This window comes from Ambystoma mexicanum, chromosome 6p (assembly GCF_040938575.1).
Source record: "Ambystoma mexicanum isolate Mex_15411 chromosome 6p, UKY_AmexF1_1, whole genome shotgun sequence".
NCBI lineage: Eukaryota > Metazoa > Chordata > Amphibia > Caudata > Ambystomatidae > Ambystoma > Ambystoma mexicanum.
In genome coordinates, this window is record NC_090935.1 from 1,035,054,226 (window position 1) to 1,035,075,563 (window position 21,338).

At 56.7% G+C, this 21,338-nt stretch overlaps 1 long non-coding RNA gene across 1 annotated transcript in view; it reads right to left on the reverse strand.

Moving 5' to 3' along the window:
- Positions 1 to 3,527: 3,527 nt before the first annotated feature.
- Positions 3,528 to 21,338, reverse strand: part of LOC138510161 (uncharacterized) — a 102,446-nt gene continuing 84,635 nt past the window's right edge. Inside the window, exon 3 of the long non-coding RNA XR_011280334.1 lies at positions 3,528 to 3,663. This is a non-coding gene — a long non-coding RNA (uncharacterized lncRNA). The remainder of the gene's footprint in view (positions 3,664 to 21,338) is intronic.

Here is a 21,338-nt window from a genome sequence, read left to right on the forward strand (position 1 = left end):
AAACTCGTGAAATTCAGCTAAAGCCACCTTAACTTCACATCCACTATTGCGCAGCCTATGACCACAATGATGATTACATTGTATATAACTAATTACATCAATAATGGCATTAGACATAACATAATTAATAAATAATATCATAAAAGTATGAATATCTTATTAACAATTTAGGCCGTGGACTTGGCCATGACGACGGCTGTAGTCACTTGCCATCACCAAAGGACATTTCAATTTCTTTTTAGAATGTATTACTCACCTTACTGTTCCTGCAACTAAAGCTTTTTCCTTGAATTTCAAGTTTTTTTAAAATGTAATACTCACCTTAACGTCCCTGCAACTAACATTATTTCCTTGAATTTCAAGGGTTTTGTTATTCCATACATAATTGACTTTAATAATACAAACAATTGGGCTATTGAAAACAATGTTCCATGTGTAGAAAGTTAAATTAAAATTTGCGTAACCACATTCCCCTCCAAATAAACCTGTTCTTAAAAAACTTTGCATATTTACTTAACTTTTTTTAAGTGTTTACATTTATATGTACTGTTGATGAATAGAAAGTTATTAAAGTGTTATAGTAACTATGTACAAACACTACACTCAATATATCCTTAAAATAAATCTTTACAAGACTACTGCCCGCATATATATGTAGATATGTTTTTCATTTTTTAACTTTTATAGCCATGGCTACCAAGGATGCATGCATGGCTAAATGCTATAACGACTGGGCGGTAGGGGGTTTACCCATGGCTTCCACAGGGGATAACCTCAGCTGAAATAAAATACCTAAGGATTTGGATTTTTTTTAACATACATTATATTGAAAGGATCAATTAAAGGTCTTTCATCCATATATACCGTATGTATTTTTATTGTCTATTTTTATAACTGAAAAGTTGGCCCTGAAAAGAACCATTTTGGGGGACAAGGATAAAAGAGGTAGGAACTGTGAAGGGAAAACACTAGGATTCATACATATAACAAAGAGTTAAAAAAAGAAAGATATTTTTTTTTTGCATTTTGTATTTTGTACATTTATTTGTGTGTTTTACTCTCAAGAATTGGGTAAAGAAATGGACACATAAAAATATACCTAGCATTTGCAATTGGTCGTATGTTCTGAAAGATCCTCGCCCCAAGCGTCTAGGGTGCCACCTCCCACATCGATCAAGCTGACAGGTTTTGCACATCACAATAAAGTTAGAAAGATCAGGTGCAGGCAGGATGGACTGAGGTTGGGTGTTAGTTGGTGGCAAATAGCCAGGAATCATATTGAAAGTCTGTGGCACAGATGATAAATACTGCTTTGCTGGTCTTGTTCCATTGATCCATGCGCGTTCACATTATGGGTCACATCAGCCTTCCTATTTAATTCATCCACTTCATCCCAATGAACATGGACAAGATGTTGTATTAAAATTAATGTCCCCAAGCTTTACGATGGCCTGGAGAGAAAGTCCCCTCTGCAAAACCTTACCACAAAAATTACACATGATCTCCTCAATCTCCTTTTTGATGGGTTGGCCCTTTATGCAGAAATATTGCCAACTGTCAGCTATGGTTTTTTTGTGCACATTGCTTTTTCCGTGGCGGTAAAGCTGAAGATACCCACACCACCTCATCATCACTGCGGGTTGTAGTCATTGTGAAATGCAGGACAGTAGGGGAAAAATAAAAACGGTAAATACACACAACAATAAAAGGGCTCTGCCACTTAATTACAAAAAATAAAATTAATTAAAAGTTAAAATAACAAAAACTTACAACCTACAAAGCACAAGACAAAGGACAAAGGTATAGGAAAAAGAAAGGTTAAGAGGATGGGATAAAAGGACATAATGCTTTTGAAATGTTCCTGAAGGCTTATAATGAAGTTCACCAACCAAGAGACAAATTGGAATGACAGAAAACAAAAAAGTGGTGCTTGGGAAAGGTTATGACTATGGTTACGCAATATAGCCAACCGGAATATGTTTTACGTATGCGCAGGTACAACCAATCGCAATGAGATGCGTGTGCCTAAATTATTTACCAATCGACTGAGTGAACAAGGAGAAGTGCCTGCAGATGGCCATAGCCGCGTTGAGGGAAGCCCTAATCACTTTGAAAGCTGCGATGATGCGGCTATGTGGTCTAATGCCTGTTTTGACAGCCAATTGGATCACGGGCTGCACTCACCCGCCTAGCCGCTTCAATAGACGACACAATCACATGCTGCAGTATATTGACATGGCTATGCCCACACCGTATGATGAAATCCGTGTATGCAAAATGGGCCAATTGGACAACGTGCCTTGTCGACTTGTCTACGCGTCTTCGGGCCTCACGCTGCAGCCAATCAGAAAGTGCAATGTGGTTATTCGCCAGCATATGACTCTTAGCCTCATCAAGGAATGGACCAATCACACACTGCAGTGTCCCAACAGTTACAGCCACCCTGTATGACAAAATCTGCATGTGCGAAATGGCCCAATCAGACTTTGTGCCTTGTTGATGTGTCTACGCATCTTCCCGCCTCCTGTGGCAGCCAATCACAATACGTGCTGTGGTTATGGACCGGCACATGACTCTTAGCCTCATCAATTAACAGACCAATTGCACTCTGCAGTGCCTCAACACGGCTACACCCATGCCGTATGATGAAATCCACGTGTTTGAAATGGCCCAATCGGACATCGGTCCTTGTTGACACATCTACGTGTCTTCATGCCTTGTGCGGCAGCCAATCGTAATGTTCACTGTGGTTGCGCATCTACACGTGATTCCTATTGCGTCAATGAACGGTCCAATCACATGTTGCAGTGCATGGATTGCAGTGCATGGACGTTGCTGTGCCCATGCTGTATTAGGAAATCTGTGAATGCAAAAGTGACCAAAGAGGGCACACGCTAATGCGTAGCCATGATTGATCACCCAACCCACAAGAAAAATACATTATATTGATCATTGTTACTAGTGCTTGTTAGTGAAAGGTTTACCAAGTAACTGCAAGAACTTTTGGTGCTTTAACCCTTAAATTGTTCCTCCTTTTCACCCACTTTTAACCAAATCCTCCTTTCCCTTGTCTTGTCATTTGTTCAGTTTGTCTATTTTTTGTTTGACTTTTTTTGTGGCATTGTCTTTTTAGTGTTGTCATTTTTTGTTATTTTACATTTTCCTACCCAGTTGGACATTTCAACATGTCTAACCATGAACACAGCATCAGCAGCGATGACAATGTCATCTGGGTCCCCAATCCATCACCACCCAGGAAGAAAGCCATAGGAATAAAAACCACTGCAGACAGTTGGAGATATGTTAAAGTCAAAGAACACTGCTCTAAAAAGGGCTTGGAGGATGTACAGTGCACATTGTGCATGAAGACTAAGACGTGGACCATCAAATGTGTCATCGCAAAATCTTGGAACATCTGGGTTGACCAATCATCTGGTGAGAGTGCATTGGGATGATGTGGACGACACATCATAAATCGCACAAACACCACAAAACTAAAATGCATGGAGCTCATGCATTACCTGCATGGAAATCTGCACCACATCCAGCACCTCATTCCATCAGTGGAACGCCACAGACACTGAAAGAACCCTCGACCTCAGCAGCAGTGTCAACTCCACATTTTCCAATCTACTGGCTGTCAATGGGTAGACTTGGGAGGTGCTGCAAATAAGAATTGGGACAAGTTAAATGGTGAACACCAGATTAATTGTCATCCTTAGATTATTTTAAGCAGCACATTTTGTGCCTTTCTTCAGAATAAATCAACAAAAATTTTAAAAACATTCCACAAGAAATATAAGTTCATTTTTTTTTCTCTTTCTTATATTTTTTTTTCTTATGTGTTTTCCTTCCCTGTACACCCTCTCTTTCCGTCCCTCAAAATAGCCCTTTTAAGGGCCACCCTCTAAGTTACAAAAATAGATTAAATTAAGCACAGACTCCTAAAATATATTACAATAACTATTGTAATTTATTTATGCAGTTTTAGTGACTATAATCCCCCAAACTTATTTTCTGTAACCGCAGTTACAATTTTGCGGTATCGGCCTGTATTCGCGGATGGAATCACCCCAGTCATTGCACACCTTAGCCACACCTACACACACCCGCATATCATTGGTTCATGCTGCACCCGTGGCTATATATATTTTTATTTAAAAAAATATACACATCTTTGTGTATTCATATGTGCATTGCACGTATATATTTTATATTTAAAAAATGTCTTACCTCATACCATTTGTATGTTGTCATCTATGTTGAATGAAATATATGTCATAATAAAATAAAAAGAATATTGATCATTATTCATAACGGCACTAGGTGAATAATGAACATATTCTTAGTAGACAACCAATACAGGTTGTATTCGTTAATCATGCTACAGAGGAAAAAAACGTCTTCTGAGTGAGTCACTTTGCCTTGCAGTAGAACTGAACAAATGTAATCAATAGCTTTTGGGGTTTCAGGCGAAATGCACCAGGTAAAGGGTTCCTGAAATAAATGTGAATCGAAGTGGAGCAGCTGAATTCACAGTCACTAAGGCCTCGTACTTTGCATTTCAGCTTTTCTGCAGTAATCCATCAAATGTTCTTGCTTCTTTTTGTATAGGTATGAACTGGCAAATCCCATAGTTTGTGCATATCTTTCACTTCATATGTGCACCCTTTATCATGAATTCTTAGGCTGTGAAAAAAATAGCCCTTTGATCTACACAACTAGCTCATGTTTCATTCAGGCATAGCATTTTTTAAATGTACGGTGCCAACCACAAAAGCATCACAAACTGAGAAACTCATTTGCCACCAATTGAACCTCTACTTTGCTCATCTTATTTACGCTACATGAGCTGCACAATACCATACCAGGTTTCTCCAGCAGTCAAAGTAGAGTTCTACATGGGGCATTATTTAATAGTGCAGCACTTGCTCTCTAATCTGATCATTGTATTATGTACCTCAGCTAGGCGCAATTTCCTCACCAACAACATATGCAGGGTGCAAAATGTCATGTTGTAAGGTACTAATCACTCATAAAAGTTACTCAAACTAATTTTTAAGGATGTCTGATGGATGACACGAGCATGCACACACCAATACTTCAATATTTTACAAGTGTAACCCTAAAACTAACCGTGACATGTATGTATTTTCCAGGCTTTCACACATCACAAAACCTGTGTGATCCTTTGCAAATCAATGTATCGCGTTTATACCCAGTCCAGAAAAATAGGACATTCATACAACAATGACCTTAAAAAAGAACTATGTTGTATGAAATCTAAAATGCAAATTGAGGGAGCGCGTCGCAATGGTTTACTATCAAATTGTAAATGGTTTAACTAGGGAATCTGTGCTTAAATCTCGGCTTCTCCACTCGACCAAATTATGCATTAATCCTGGGCAAATATACATTCATCTCACCATCATATGTTTGCAGGATGTTAATATTAGGATCCTCTCCTAAACGCTTTCAGTGTTCACCTAAGTTGAAATTTCCTGACTTGAAGACCACGGTTGTGGGGACCCACACCTTCTGTTTGTGCTCAGGTACTTAGTATACCATTCCACAAGGAATCGTTTTTTTTAATCAGAAGCAATTTTGACGCAAAGGCAGGAACCACAGTTGTAAAAATGTCAACTGCAGAAATGCAGCAGTGCACCTTTTCTGATTTACAGAGTAATTCATAGAAATTCGCACAAAAGTGGCGCACGCGACTGGCGCACAGCATGCCCGTGCGAATGTCTGCGCCAGCTGCGTGCGCTAAAATCGATTTCCGCGCACAGCGCATTCATGGATTTTCGCATACAAAACCAGCCGTGGCGCAGCGTGGCGCAGTGACCCTGCAGCAGCGCCAGTTACGCCCCCAAGAACGCCCTCGCGCAAGGAAAAGCCTTCAAAATCCCCAAATAATTGCAAAGGGCTGCGCTAACCCTGGACCAGTTCACCGGGCTGGCAAACAGCAAACGCCAAGCGGGGAACGTGTATTTCAGTGGTTCGCGGGAAGTTCCACACGCGATTGTCCTGTGTACGTGTGCATCAGGGGTGCGCGGGAAGTTCCACACCAAAATCAGCAGGGTACGTGTATTACAGGGGTGCGCGGGAAGTTCCACACGCGATTACAGCAGGGTACGTGTATTTCAGGGGTGCGCGGGAAGTTCCACACGCGATTGGCCCCGTGCGAGCAGGGTACGTGTATTCCAGGGGTGCGCGGGAAGTTCCACACGCGATTTCAGCAGGGTACGTGTATTTCAGGGGTGCGCGTGAAGTTCCACACGCAATTTCATCAGGGTAAGTGTATTTCAGGGGTGCGCGGGAAGTCCCACACGCGATTGGCCCCGTGCGAGCAGGGTACGTGTATTTCAGGGGTGCGCGGGAAGTTCCACACGCGATTGGCCCCGTGCAAGCAGGGTACGTGTATTTCAGGGGTGCGCGGGAAGTTCCACACGCGATTTCATCAGGGTACGTGTATTTCAGGGGTGCGCGGGAAGTTCCACACGCGATTGGCCCAGTGCGAGCAGGGTACGTGTATTCCATGGGTGCGCGGGAAGTTCCACACGCGATTTCAGCAGGGTACGTGTATTCCAGGGGTGCGCAGGAAATTCCACACGCGATTTCAGCAGGGTACGTGTATTTCAGGGGTGCGCGTGAAGTTCCACACGCGATTCCATCAGGGTACGTGTATATCAGGGGTGCGCGGGAAGTCCCACACGCGATTGGCCCCGTGCGAGCAGGGTACGTGTATTTCAGGGGTGCGCGGGAAGTTCCACACGCGATTTGCCCCGTGCAAGCAGGCTACCTGTATTTCAGGGGTGCGCGGGAAGTTCCACACGCGATTTCATCAGGGTACATGTATTTCAGGGGTGCGCGGGAAGTTCCACGCGCGATTGGCCCAGTGCGAGCAGGGTACGTGTATTTCAGGGGTGCGCGGGAAGTTCCACACGCGATTGGCCCCGTGCGAGCAGGGTACGTGTATTTCAGGGGTGCGCGGGAAGTTCCACACGCGATTTCATCAGGGTACGTGTATTTCAGGGGTGCGCGGGAAGTTCCACACGCGATTGGCCCAGTGCGAGCAGGGTACGTGTATTCCATGGGTGCGCGGGAAGTTCCACACGCGATTTCAGCAGGGTACGTGTATTCGAGGGGTGCGCGGGAAGTTCCACACGTGATTTCAGCAGGGTACGTGTATTTCAGGGGTGCGCGGGAAGTTCCACACGCGATTGGCCCAGTGCGAGCAGGGTACGTGTATTCCATGGGTGCGCGGGAAGTTCCACACGCGATTTCAGCAGGGTATGTGTATTTCAGGGGTGCGCGGGAAGTTCCACACGCGATTGGCCCAGTGCGAGCAGGGTACGTGTATTCCATGGGTGCGCGGGAAGTTCCACACGCGATTTCAACAGGGTACGTGTATTTCAGGGGTGCACGGGAAGTTCCACACGCGATTTCATCAGGGTACATGTATTTCAGGGGTGCGCGGGAAGTTCCACACGCGATTGGCCCAGTGCGAGCAGGGTACGTGTATTTCAGGGGTGCGCGGGAAGTTCCACACGCGATTGGCCCCGTGCAAGCAGGGTACGTGTATTTCAGGGGTGCGCGGGAAGTTCCACACGTGATTTCATCAGGGTACGTGTATTTCAGGGGTGCGCGGGAAGTTCCACACGCGATTGGCCCAGTGCGAGCAGGGTACGTGTATTCCATGGGTGCGCGGGAAGTTCCACACGCAATTTCAGCAGGGTACGTGTATTCGAGGGGTGCGCGGGAAGTTCCACACGTGATTGGCCCAGTGCAAGCACGGTACGTGTATTCCATGGGTGCGCGGGAAGTTCCAAACGCGATTTCAACAGGGTACGTGTATTTCAGGGGTGCGCGGGAAGTTCCACACGCGATTTCAGCAGGGTATGTGAATTTCAGGGGTTCTGGGGAGTACTACACGTGAATTGGCCGTGTGGATCCTCCCAGGTGTACGCTCCACAACCTCCACGGCCCCTGCAGGCAGCCCACACCACGGGGGACTACCCTGCACCCCTGCTCATGTCCCGCAGGCAGCCCATCCACCATGGGCATGCCCCCCAGCCAACCCACATGTCACCTTGCACTACTGATCAACAATGCATGTCTCCCACCACCCCCACCCCCCAGCAGTGCAGGGGCAGCCTCCACCAGGCCCCCACCCATGTCTACCACCACCCCAACCCCCCAGCCACCATGGGCATCCCCCACCAGGCCCTCACTCATGTCTCCCACCACCCCCACCCCCCCAGCAGTGTGGGGCACCCTCCACCAGGCCCCCACTCATGTCCAACTCATGTCTCCCACCACCCCCACCCCCCAGCAGTGCAGGGGCACCCTCCACCAGGCCCCCACCCATGTCTCCCAGCACCCCCACCCCCCAGCAGTGCAGGGGCAGCACCACCAGGCCCCCACTCATGTCCAACTCATGTCTCCCACCACCCCCACCCCCCAGCAGTGTAGGGGCACCCTCCACCAGGCCCCCACCCATGTCTCCCAGCACCCCCACCCCCCAGGGGTGCAGGGGCAGCCCCCACCAGGCCCCCACTCATGTCTCCCACCCACCCCCACCCCCCAGCCACCATGGGCAGCCCCCACCAGGCCCCCACTCATGTCTCCCACCCACCCCCACCCCCCAGCCACCAGGGGCAGCACCACCAGGCCCCCACTCATGTCCAACTCATGTCTCCCACCACCCCCACCCCCCAGCAGTGTGGGGCACCCTCCACCAGGCCCCCACCCATGTCTCCCACCACCCCCACCCCCCAGCCACCATGGGCAGCCCCCACCAGGCCCCCACTCATGTCTCCCATCCACCCCCACCCCCCAGCCACCATGGGCAGCCCCCACCAGGCCCCCACTCATGTCTCCCACCCCCCCCCACCCCCCAGCCACCATGGGCCTCCCCCACCAGGCCCCCACTCATGTCTCCCACCCACCCCCACCCCCCAGCCACCATGGGCAGCCCCCACCAGGCCCCCACTCATGTCTCCCAATCACCCCCACCCCCCAGCCACAATGGGCAGCCCCCACCAGGCCCCCACTCATGTCTCCCACCCACCCCCACCCCCCAGCCACCATGGGCAGCCCCCACCAGGCCCCCACTCATGTCTCCCACCCACCCCCACCCCCCAGCCACCATGGGCACCCTCCACCAGGCCCCCACTCATGTCTACCACCACCCCCACCCCCCAGCATCCAGGGGCACCCTCCACCAGGCCCCCCCTGATGTCTCCCACCACCCCCATCCCCCAGCCACCATGGGCACCCTCCACCAGGCCCCAATCATGTCTCCCACCACCCCCACCCCCCCAGCAGTGTGGGTCACCCTCCACCAGGCCCCCACCCATGTCTCCCACCACCCCCACACCCCAGCCACCATGGGCATCCCCCACCAGGCCCCCACTCATGTCTCCCACCACCCCCACCCCCCAGCTACCAGGGGCAGCCTCCACCAGGCCCCCACTCATGTCTACCACCACCTCCATCCCACAGCAGTCAGGGGCACCCTCCACCAGGCCCCCCCTCATGTCTCCCACCACCCCCATCCCCCAGCCACCATGGGCACCCTCCACCAGGCCCCCACTCATGTCTCCCACCACCCCCACCCCCCAGCCACCATGGGCAGCCCCCAGCAGGCCCCCACTCATGTCTCCCACCCACCCCCACCCCCCAGCCACCATGGGCAGCCCCCACCAGGCCCCCACTCATGTCTCCCAGCACCCCCACCCCCCAGCAGTGCAGGGGCAGCCCCCACCAGGCCCCCACTCATGTCTCCCACCCACCCCCACCCCCCAGCCACCATGGGCAGCCCCCACCAGGCCCCCACTCATGTCTCCCACCCCCCAGCCACCATGGGCACCCTCCACCAGGCCCCCACTCATGTCTACCACCGCCCCCACCCCCCAGCATCCAGGGGCACCCTCCACCAGGCCCCCCTCATGTCTCCCACCACCCCCATCCCCCGGCCACCATGGGCACCGTCCACCAGGCCCCCACTCATGTCTCCCACCACCCCCGCCCCCCCCAGCAGTGTGGGGCACCCTCCACCAGGCCCCCACCCATGTCTCCCACCACCCCCACCCCCCAGCCACCATGGGCATCCCCCACCAGGCCCCCACTCATGTCTCCCACAACCCCCACCCCCCAGCCACCAGGGGCAGCCTCCACCAGGCCCCCACTCATGTCTACCACCACCTCCATCCCACAGCAGTCAGGGGCACCCTCCACCAGGCCCCCCCTCATGTCTCCCACCACCCCCATCCCCCAACCACCATGGGCACCCTCCACCAGGCCCCCACTCATGTCGCCCACCACCCCCACCCCCCAGCCACCATGGGCAGCCCCCACCAGGCCCCCACTCATGTCTCCCACCCACCCCCAGCCACCATGGGCAGCCCCCACCAGGCCCTCACTCATGTCTCCCACCACCCCCACCCCCCCAGCAGTGTGGGTCACCCTCCACCAGGCCCCCACCCATGTCTCCCACCACCTCCACCCCCCAGCCACCATGGGCATCCCCCACCAGGCCCCCACTCATGTCTCCCACCACCCCCAACCCCCAGCCACCAGGGGCAGCCTCCACCAGGCCCCCACTCATGTCTACCACCACCTCCATCCCACAGCAGTCAGGGGCACCCTCCACCAGGCCCCCCCTCATGTCTCCCACCACCCCCATCCCCCAGCCACCATGGGCACCCTCCACCAGGCCCCCACTCATGTCTCCCACCCCCCAGCCACCATGGGCACCCTCCACCAGGCCCCCACTCATGTCTCCCACCCACCCCCACCCCCCAGCCACCATGGGCAGCCCCCACCAGGCCCCCACTCATGTCTCCCACCCCCCAGCCACCATGGGCACCCTCCACCAGGCCCCCACTCATGTCTCCCACCCACCCCCACCCCCCAGCCACCATGGGCAGCCCCCACCAGGCCCCCACTCATGTCTCCCACCCCCCAGCCACCATGGGCACCCTCCACCAGGCCCCCACTCATGTCTACCACCACCCCCACCCCCAGCATCCAGGGGCACCCTCCACCAGGCCCCCCCTCATGTCTCCCACCACCCCCATCCCCCAGCCACCATGGGCACCCTCCACCAGGCCCCCACTCATGTCTCCCACCACCCCCGCCCCGCCCAGCAGTGTGGGGCACCCTCCACCAGGCCCCCACCCATGTCTCCCACCACCCCCACCCCCCAGCCACCATGGGCATCCCCCACCAGGCCCCCACTCATGTCTCCCACCACCCCCACCCCCCAGCCACCAGGGGCAGCCTCCACCAGGCCCCCACTCATGTCTACCACCACCCCCATCCCACAGAAGTCAGGGGCACCCTCCACCAGGCCCCCCCTCATGTCTCCCACCACCCCCATCCCCCAGCCACCATGGGCACCCTCCACCAGGCCCCCACTCATGTCGCCCACCACCCCCACCCCCCAGCCACCATGGGCAGCCCCCACCAGGCCCCCACTCATGTCTCCCACCCACCCCCACCCCCCAGCCACCATGGGCAGCCCCCACCAGGCCCCCACTCATGTCTCCCAGCACCCCCACCCCCCAGCGGTGCAGGGGCAGCCCCCACCAGGCCCCCACTCATGTCTCCCACCTACCCCCACCCTCCAGCCACCATGGGCAGCCCCCACCAGGCCCCCACTCATGTCTCCCACCCACCCCCAGCCCCCAGCCACCATGGGCACCCTCCACCAGGCCCCCACTCATGTCTACCACCACCCCCACCCCCCAGCATCCAGGGGCACCCTCCACCAGGCCCCCCCTCATGTCTCCCACCACCCCCATCCCCCAGCCACCATGGGCACCCTCCACCAGGACCCCACTCATGTCTCCCACCACCCCCAACCCCCCAGCAGTGTGGGGCACCCTCCACCAGGCCCCCACCCATGTCTCCCACCACCCCCACCCCCCAGCCACCATGGGCATCCCCCACCAGGCCCCCACTCATGTCTCCCACCACCCCCACCCCCCAGCCACCAGGAGCAGCCTCCACCAGGCCCCCACTCATGTCTACCACCACCTCCATCCCACAGCAGTCAGGGGCACCCTCCACCAGGCCCCCCCTCATGTCTCCCACCACCCCCATCCCCCAGCCACCATGGGCACCCTCCACCAGGCCCCCACTCATGTCACCCACCACCCCCACCCCCCAGCCACCATGGGCAGCCCCCACCAGGCCCCCACTCATGTCTCCCACCCACCCCCACCCCCCAGCCACCATGGGCAGCCCCCACCAGGCCCCTACTCATGTCTCCCAGCACCCCCACCCCCCAGCAGTGCAGGGGCAGCCCCCACCAGGCCCCCACTCATGTCTCCCACCCACCCCCACCCCCCAGCCACCATGGGCAGCCTCCACCAGGTCCTCACAATCCCCAATCATGTGCGTTATGGTCAGCCTCCACAGCCAAAAAGCCCTACCAAGTAACCCATTCACCCACATGCAAATGGAAATGACATGTTACACCCCCAATGTTCATAAAGCTAATGAACCCATGTCCGTCACACACAATGGTTGCAATTGAATGGTAAAACACCCAACATGACATGCATGAAACCAATGAGATGATACCACACAGTGAAGTATGAAAACAAAATTGTATTAAAAAAAAAAAGAATGCAAAAGAAATGAAACAAACTACAATGGCAATGAAAAAAAGATAAGCTGCATGTCCATTTAAAAAAATAAAAACACCAAATCCTAATCCAAAAAAATGTTGTCCAAAGTCAAATGAAAAATAAAATCAATCCAATGAAGAACTATGTACAAAACATCCAAGGGTCCATGAGCCCAACTGAACAAAGGAAACCTACAAAAAACCCTAACTAAAATGCAACTATATACAAAATGTGGAGCAGTGTCCGTCGACTCCAAATCATAAGAACAAACAAAGGAAACCTAAAACTAAAGAACTATATACAAAGGCGGCGGGCAAGTCCAGCGGCTCACTCCGTGGTGTTCCGGGCCAGGGCATCATCGAACTCCTGTTTGATGTCCCGGAGGCGGTCCTGTTCCATGGCCCCGAGGGTCCGCAGGGACGACGCCGTGTCCTCCTCCAACCCCCTGCGGATTGCCTCGAGGCACTCGGCCCGCCTCAGGGCCCTCCGCATGGAGTTCTCCGCCCTGACCATTGTGAGCCGCGCCTCTTCCGCCCGCCGCCGCTCCGCACCTATCTGCTGGCCCAACCGCTGCCACACAGAAGACACACCCCGTCCTGGGTCAAACTGCCCTCCGGCCGATGCCTGCCCCTCCTATGTTGAAGGTCCAGAGCCTTCATGGCTCCCACCACGTTGCTGCTGCTGCTGTGCCTCTGCCCGTTCACTGCCTCCTGCTGCCTGCACATCCTCCGCCGGCTGGGGTGCAGTTGTTGATGTGGCCGCCCCTGCTGGACGTCCGACTCCCGACTGTGGCAGGGATGCCTCCTCCACCAGCATGGCCGCACCGTCAGAGGCAGCTCCACAGGGCACCCAGGTGACTGATGGGTAGGAAGATGGCACAGAGGATGACTGGCGCGTAGGGGGTCCAGTTGAGGAGGGGGTCGGAGCAAGCCCCATCAGACGGAGGAATCCGGCCTGGGTGACCTGTCCCAGCAGGCTGACGTGGTCAACGAGCCATTCGAGATGACGTGCAGTCTCTCCATGAAAAGACTGCAGGTCACCCCGCATGGCCCGTTGACGCAACGCCACACCAGCCAGGACAGGCTCAACCCGGACCTGGATAGCCACGTCCGCAGGCAGAGGAAGGCCAGTTGACGTCAGCTCATCCCCTGCCTGAAAACGGGTCTGGACGTAGGCATCCCTGCTGGTGCAAGATGATGCAGGGACAGGATCGGGGAAAGGATTGCACACAGGCACCTCCGCGGCGGCCTGTGCTGCCGCCTGTCCCTGGTCCTGCACTGCACCACTAGCACCAGTGGGATCCCCACCTCCAGACCCCGTCTCTGGTGCTTGCATGGCCTCCTCCTCCACCAAACCCCCCACCAACCTGGATGACTCTGTGCCATCTTCCCCTGTTGGGCCCTGTGGCGTCCCAGCTGCCCCTTCTGCTGCCGAGGAGTCCAACTCCAACCTCCGCCTCTTGGACCTCCCCCCGGCAGCTGCGGCCTGGGACGCGGCACCGGACTCCTCACTCCCCGACGAGATGACAACACGGGAGGGGAGCCGGGCCTTGCGTCTCCGGCTGGCGGTGGGATCCCCGCCGCTGTGCTCCACAGCACCTTCTCCGCCCTCTTCATCAGTTGACGCTGCAGACAGGGAGAAACAAAACACAGGCATCAGGGCACTGTACAATGGACACATACACACATGACAGTTGCACATGAGTGGCATTGGCAAACCTCAGACATGTCATCACAATCCCCAACACACATGTCATTACAACTCGCACACATGAGCCATACCACAGCCATATCGCAACTGCCACCACCATCCCTACACATACAACAGCATGAGCAGCCAAAGGTGAGCCAGACATCACATGCAACACAGGAAGTGCACCACACATGTAAACACACCACCACACTTGCATGCATGTGTACACCTCTGCCAAGTGTCGCACTGTTCAGACGGGCATCCATGTAACATCTGCCAATCAGGCTTCCACATACCGCTGTCACATGCATCCATGTTGCATCACTGTTGCACCCTTGTCAAATACACACACATGCACATGTACACAGTGCTGATACATGCAGCCGAAAACAACATACATGCGTGACATCACGGACATGTCTACTTACATACACATTCATCCAAACATGTGTGCCCACACAACTGCATTTGGCATGCAAGCCTACACACACAAGCACCATCCATGTCTCACACATTACAGCCCTCGCATGTGTCAGCCCCACGGCCCTGTACACGTACAGACGCGCATGGGCCCTTTCCACGTATTACACGCGGACGTGCAGTTTCCACACGCGCTTACGCGCATGGTCCCTTTCCTCATATTACACGCGGACGTGCAGTTTTTCACGCGCACTGAAATGCGCATGCACGTCTGTACGCGTCACGTCACAGGGGCGCTTGCGCTTGAGGGGCCTTCTGTCCAATGAAAATGCATATGCGTGCAGACGCGCTTACGCGCTAAGGGCCTTTCCTTGAATTACACGCTGACGTGCAGACTTTTCACGTGCCAAATCACTCCGTATCAAGCTGGTCACGCGTATGCACAAGGAAGACCACGCTCCTGCCCAGAAGGCCGAACTACTGCCCCCCAGAGCCCCGAGCACGCTCCCACCTGCCATCTGCTGCTGCCTGACTGCCTGCTGCCCACGTGCACTGCCATTTGCTGCCTGCACATCAGCCAGGGGTGCTGTTGCTGTGACCACCCCTGCTGGAACCGAAGACTCCCGACTGGGATTCCATCGCTCCACAGCCCAGCCCCAGGACCCAGTTGCCCACCCACTCCTGCCTCTGGGGTTGTCATGTCGGGGCAAACACCATCTGGGACCACTGACAACCCCCGGCCAGAGAGGCAGAGGGGCACCAGCTTCAGTACCACCGAAGTTGGTGTCCTGGTGGACCAAGTCCTGGGGCAGTATGATGCCCTCTTCGGAAGTTCCCGCGCCGACAAGGAAGGACGGACTCGGATCTGGACTGACATCGTGACTGCCATCAACGCGGAGGGGGTGGCAGTCCGCGACTTACAACATGTCAGGAAGCGCTGGGAGGACTTCAGGTCCAGGACCCTGAACAAGGCCCGGCGCCTCTTGAGGGCAGCGGATGCCAAGGGGCGCCGGGGCCACTTGTCGGAAGAACAGATGAGGGTCCTGGAACGCATATCCCCAGCGCTCCACGTCCAGGTCCTAGAGAAGCAGACCCGTCTGAAGTCGAGCGGTGAGTGTACATGCATCCTGGTGTGAGCAGTGCATGTGGTGATTATTCGGTAGTGTGCAGGTTGCACATCTGTTTGTATGGGGTCGAGTATGGGTGGGGTGTACAGGGCCGTGGGGCTGACACATGCGAGGGCTGTAATGTGTGAGACACGGATGGTGCTTGTGTGTGTAGGCTTGCATGCCAAATGCAGTTGTGTGGGCACACATGTTTGGATGAATGTGTATGTAAGTAGACATGTCCGTGATGTCACGCATGTATGTTGTTTTCGGCTGCATGTATCAGCACTGTGTACATGTGCATGTGTGTGTATTTGACAAGGGTGCAACAGTGATGCAACATGGATGCATGTGACAGTGGTATGTGGAAGCCTGATTGGCAGATGTGACATGGATGCCCGTCTGAACAGTGCGACACTTGGCAGAGGTGTACACATGCATGCAAGTGTGGTGGTGTGTGTACATGTGTGGTGCACTTCCTGTGTTGCATGTGATGTCTGGCTCACCTTTGGCTGCTCATGCTGTTGTATGTGTATGGATGGTGGTGGCAGTTGCGATATGGCTGTGGTATGGCTCATGTGTGCGAGTTGTAATGACATGTGTGTTGGGGATTGTGATGACATGTCTGAGGGTTGCCAATGCCATTCATGTGCAACTGTCATGTGTATATGTGTCTATTGTACAGTGCCCTGATGCCTGTGTTTTGTTTCTCCCTGTCTGCAGCGTCAACTGATGAAGAGGGCGGAGAAGGTGCTGTGGAGCACAGCGGCGGGGATCCCACCGCCAGCCGGAGACGCAAGGCCCGGCTCCCCTCCCGTGTTGTCATCTCGTCGGGGAGTGAGGAGTCCGGTACCGCGTCCCAGGCCGCAGCTGCCGGGGGGAGGTCCAAGAGGCGGAGGTTGGAGTTGGACTCCTCGGCAGCAGAAGGGGCAGCTGGGACCCCACAGGGCCCAACAGGGGAAGATGGCACGGAGTCATCCAGGTTGGTGGGTGGTTTGGTGGAGGAGGAGGCCGTGCAAGCACCAGAGACGGGGTCTGGAGGTGGGGATCCCACTGGTGCTAGTGGTGCAGTGCAGGACCAGGGACAGGAGGCAGCACAGGCCGCCGCAGAGGTGCCTGTGTGCAATCCTGTCCCCGATCCTGTCCCTGCATCATCTTGCACCAGCAGGGATGCCTACGTCCAGACCCGTTTTCAGGCAGGGGATGAGCTGACGTCAAATGGCCTTCCTCTGCCTGCGGACGTGGCTATCCAGGTCCGGGTTGAGCCTGTCCTGGCTGGTGTGGCGTTGCATCAATGGGCCATGCGAGGTGACCTGCAGTCTTTTCATGGAGAGACTGCACGTCATCTCGAATGGCTCGTTGACCACGTCAGCCTGCTGGGACAGGTCACCCAGGCCGGATTCCTCCGTCTGATGGGGCTTGCTCCGACCCCCTCCTCAACTGGACCCCCTATGCGCCAGTCGTCCTCTGTGCCATCTTCCCACCCATCAGTCACCTGGGTGCCCTGTGGTGCTGCCTCTGACGGTGCGGCCAGGCTGGTGGAGGAGGCATCCCTGCCACAGTCGGGAGTCGGACGTCCAGCAGGGGTGGCCACATCTACGACTGCACCCCAGCCGGCGGAGGATGTGCAGGCAGCAGGAGGCAGTGCACGGGCAGAGGCAGAGCAGCAGCAGCAACATGGTGGGAGCCATGAAGGCTCGGGTCCTTCGACATCCGAGGGGCAGCATCGGCCGGAGGGCAGGAGGACCCAGGACAGAGAGTGTCTTCCGTGTGGCAGCGGTTGGGCCACGCCATAGATGCGGAGCGGTGGCGGGCGGAAGAGGCAGCGGCTCACAATGGTCAGGGCAGAGAACTCCATGCGGAGGGCCCTGAGGTGGGCCGAGTGCCTCGAGGCAATCCGCAGGGGGTTGGAGGAGGACACGGCATCGTCCCTGCGGACCCTCGGGGCTATGGAACAGGACCGCCTCCGGGACATCGTACAGGAGTTCGATGATGCCCTGGCCCGGAACACCACGGAGTGAGCCGCTGGACTTGCCCACTGCCTTTGTATATAGTTCTTTAGTTTTAGGTTTCCTTTGTTTGTTCTTATGATTTGGAGTCGACGGACACTGCTCCACTTTTTGTATATAGTTGCATTTTAGTTAGGGTTTTTTGTAGGTTTCCTTTGTTCAGTTGGGCTCATGGACCCTTGGATGTTTTGTACATAGTTCTTCATTGGATTGATTTTATTTTTCATTTGACTTTTGACAACATTTTTTTGGATTAGGATTTGGTGTTTTTATTTTTTTAAACGGACATGCAGCTTATCTTTTTTTCATTGCCATTGTAGTTTGTTTCATTTCTTTTGCATTCTTTTTTTTTTAATACAATTTTGTTTCATACTTCACTGTGTGGTGTCATCTCATTGGTTTCATGCATGTCATGTTGGGTGTTTTCCCATTCAATTGCAACCATTGTGTGTGACGGACATGGGTTCATTAGCTTTATGAACATTGGGGGTGTAACATGTAATTTCCATTTCCATGTGGGTGAATGGGTTACTTTGTAGGGCTTTTTGGCTGTGGAGGCTGACCATAACGCACATGATTGGGGATTGTGAGGACCTGGTGGAGGCTGCCCATGGTGGCTGGGGGGTGGGGGTGGGTGGGAGACATGAGTGGGGGCCTGGTGGGGGCTGCCCATGGTGGCTGGGGGGTGGGGGTGGTGGGAGACATGGGTGGGGGCCTGGTGTAGGGTGCCCCACACTGCTGGGGGGGTGGGGGTTGTGGGAGACATGAGTTGGACATGAGTGGGGGCCTGGTGGAGGGTGCCCCTGGATGCTGGGGGGTGGGGGTGGTGGTAGACATGAGTGGGGGCCTGGTGGAGGGTGCCCATGGTGGCTGGGGGTGTGGGGGTGGGTGGGAGACATGAGTGGGGGCCTGGTGGAGGGTGCCCATGGTGGCTGGGGCGTGGGGGTGGGTGGGAGACATGAGTGGAGGCCTGGTGGAGGGTGCCCATGGTGGCTGGGGGGTGGGGGTGGGTGGGAGACATGAGTGGGGGCCTGGTGGAGGGTGCCCCTGGATGCTGGGGGGTGGGGTGGTGGTAGACATGAGTGGGGGCCTGGTGGAGGGTGCCCCTGACTGCTGTGGGGATGGAGGTGGTGGTAGACATGAGTGGGGGCCTGGTGGAGGCTGCCCCTGGTGGCTGGGGGGTGGGGGTGGAGGTAGACATGGGTGGGGGCCTGGTGGAGGCTGCCCCTGCACTGCTGGGGGGTGGGGGTGGTGGGAGACATGAGTTGGACATGAGTGGGGGCCTGGTGGAGGGTGCCCCACACTGCTGGGGGGTGTGGGGTGGTGGGAGACATGAGTGGGGGCCTGGTGGAGGGTGCCCCTGGATGCTGGGGGGTGGGGGTGATAGGGGCCATGAGTGGGGGCCTGGTGGAGGGTGCCCCACACTGCTGGGCGGTGGGGGTGGTGGGAGACATGAGTGGGGGCCTGGTGGGGGATGCCCATGGTGGCTGGGGGGAGAGGGTGGTGGGAGACATGGGTGGGGGCCTGGTGGAGGGTGCCCCACACTGCTGGGGGGTGGGGGTGGTGGGAGACATGAGTGGGGGCCTGGTGGAGGGTGCCCCTGGATGCTGGGGGGTGGGGGTGATAGGGGCCATGAGTGGGGGCCTGGTGGAGGGTGCCCCACACTGCTGGGGGGGTGGGGGTGGTGGGGAGACATGAGTGGGGGCCTTGTGGGGATGCCCATGGTGGCTGGGGGGTGGGGGTGGTGGGAGACATGGGTGGGGGCCTGGTGGAGGGTGCCCCACACTGCTGGGGGTGGGGGTGGTGGGAGACATGGGTGGGGGCCTGGTGGAGGGTGCCCCTGGATGCTGGGGGGTGGGGGTGGGTGGGAGACATGAGTGGGGGCCTGGTGGAGGGTGCCCATGGTGGCTGGGGGGTGGGGGTGGTGGTAGACATGGGTGGGGGCCTGGTGGAGGCTGCCCCTGCACTGCTGGGGGTGGGGGTGGTGGGAGACATGAGTTGGACATGAGTGGGGCCTGGTGGAGGGTGCCCCTGACTGCTGTGGGATGGAGGTGGTGGTAGACATGAGTGGGGGCCTGGTGGAGGCTGCCCCTGGTGGGCTGGGGGGTGGGGGTGGTGGTAGACATGGGGTGGGGGCCTGGTGGAGGCTGCCCTTGCACTGCTGGGGGGTGGGGGTGGTGGGAGACATGAGTGGGGGCCTGGTGGGGGATGCCCATGGTGGCTGGGGGGTGGGGGTGGTGGGAGACATGGGTGGGGGCCTGGTGGAGGGTGCCCCACACTGCTGGGGGGGTGGGGGGTGGTGGGAGACATGAGTGGGGGCCTAGTGGAGGGTGCCCCTGGATGCTGGGGGGTGGGGGTGGGTGTGAGACATGAGTGGGGGCCTGGTGGAGGGTGCCCATGGTGGCTGGGGGGTGGGGGTGGTGGTAGACATGGGTGGGGGCCTGGTGGAGGCTGCCCCTGCACTGCTGGGGGGTGGGGGTGGTGGGAGATATGGGTGGGGGCCTGGTGGGGGCTGGCCCATGGTGGCTGGGGGGTGGGGGTGGTGTGAGACATGGGTGGGGGCCTGGTGGAGGTGCCCCACACTGCTGGGGGGTGGGGGTGGTGGGAGACATGAGTTGGACATGAGTGGGGGCCTGGTGGAGGGTGCCCCACACTGCTGGGGGGTGGGGGTGGTGGGAGACATGAGTGGGGGCCTGGTGGGGGATGCCCATGGTGGCTGGGGGGTGGGGGTGGTGGGAGACATGGGTGGGCCTGGTGGAGGGTGCCCCACACTGCTGGGGGGTGGGGGTGGTGGGAGACATGAGTGGAGGCCTGGTGGAGGGTGCCCCTGGATGCTGGGGGGTGGGGGTGATAGGGGCCATGAGTGGGGGCCTGGTGGAGGGTGCCCCACACTGCTGGGGGTGGGGGTGGTGGGAGACATGAGTGGGGGCCTGGTGGAGGGTGCCCCTGACTGCTGTGGGATGGAGGTGGTGGTAGACATGAGTGGGGGCCTGGTGGAGGCTGCCCCTGGTGGCTGGGGGGTGGGGGTGGTGGTAGACATGGGTGGGGGCCTGGTGGAGGCTGCCCCTGCACTGCTGGGGGGTGGGGGTGGTGGGAGACATGAGTTGGACATGAGTGGGGGCCTGGTGGAGGGTGCCCCTGGATGCTGGGGGTGGGTGGGAGACATGAGTGGGGGCCTGGTGGAGGGTGCCCATGGTGGCTGGGGGATGGGGGTGGTGGGAGACATGAGGGGGGGCCTGATGGAGGGTGCCCCAGGATGCTGGGGGGTGGGGGTAGACATGAGTGGGGGCCTGGTGGTGGGTGCCATGGTGGCTGGGGGGTGGGGGTGGGTGGGAGACATGAGTGGGGGTCTGGTGGGGGCTGCCCATGGTGGCTGGGGGTGGGGGTGGGTGGGAGACATGAGTGGGGGCCTGGTGGGGGCTGCCCATGGTGGCTGGGGGGTGGGGGTGGTGGGAGACATGGGGTGGGGG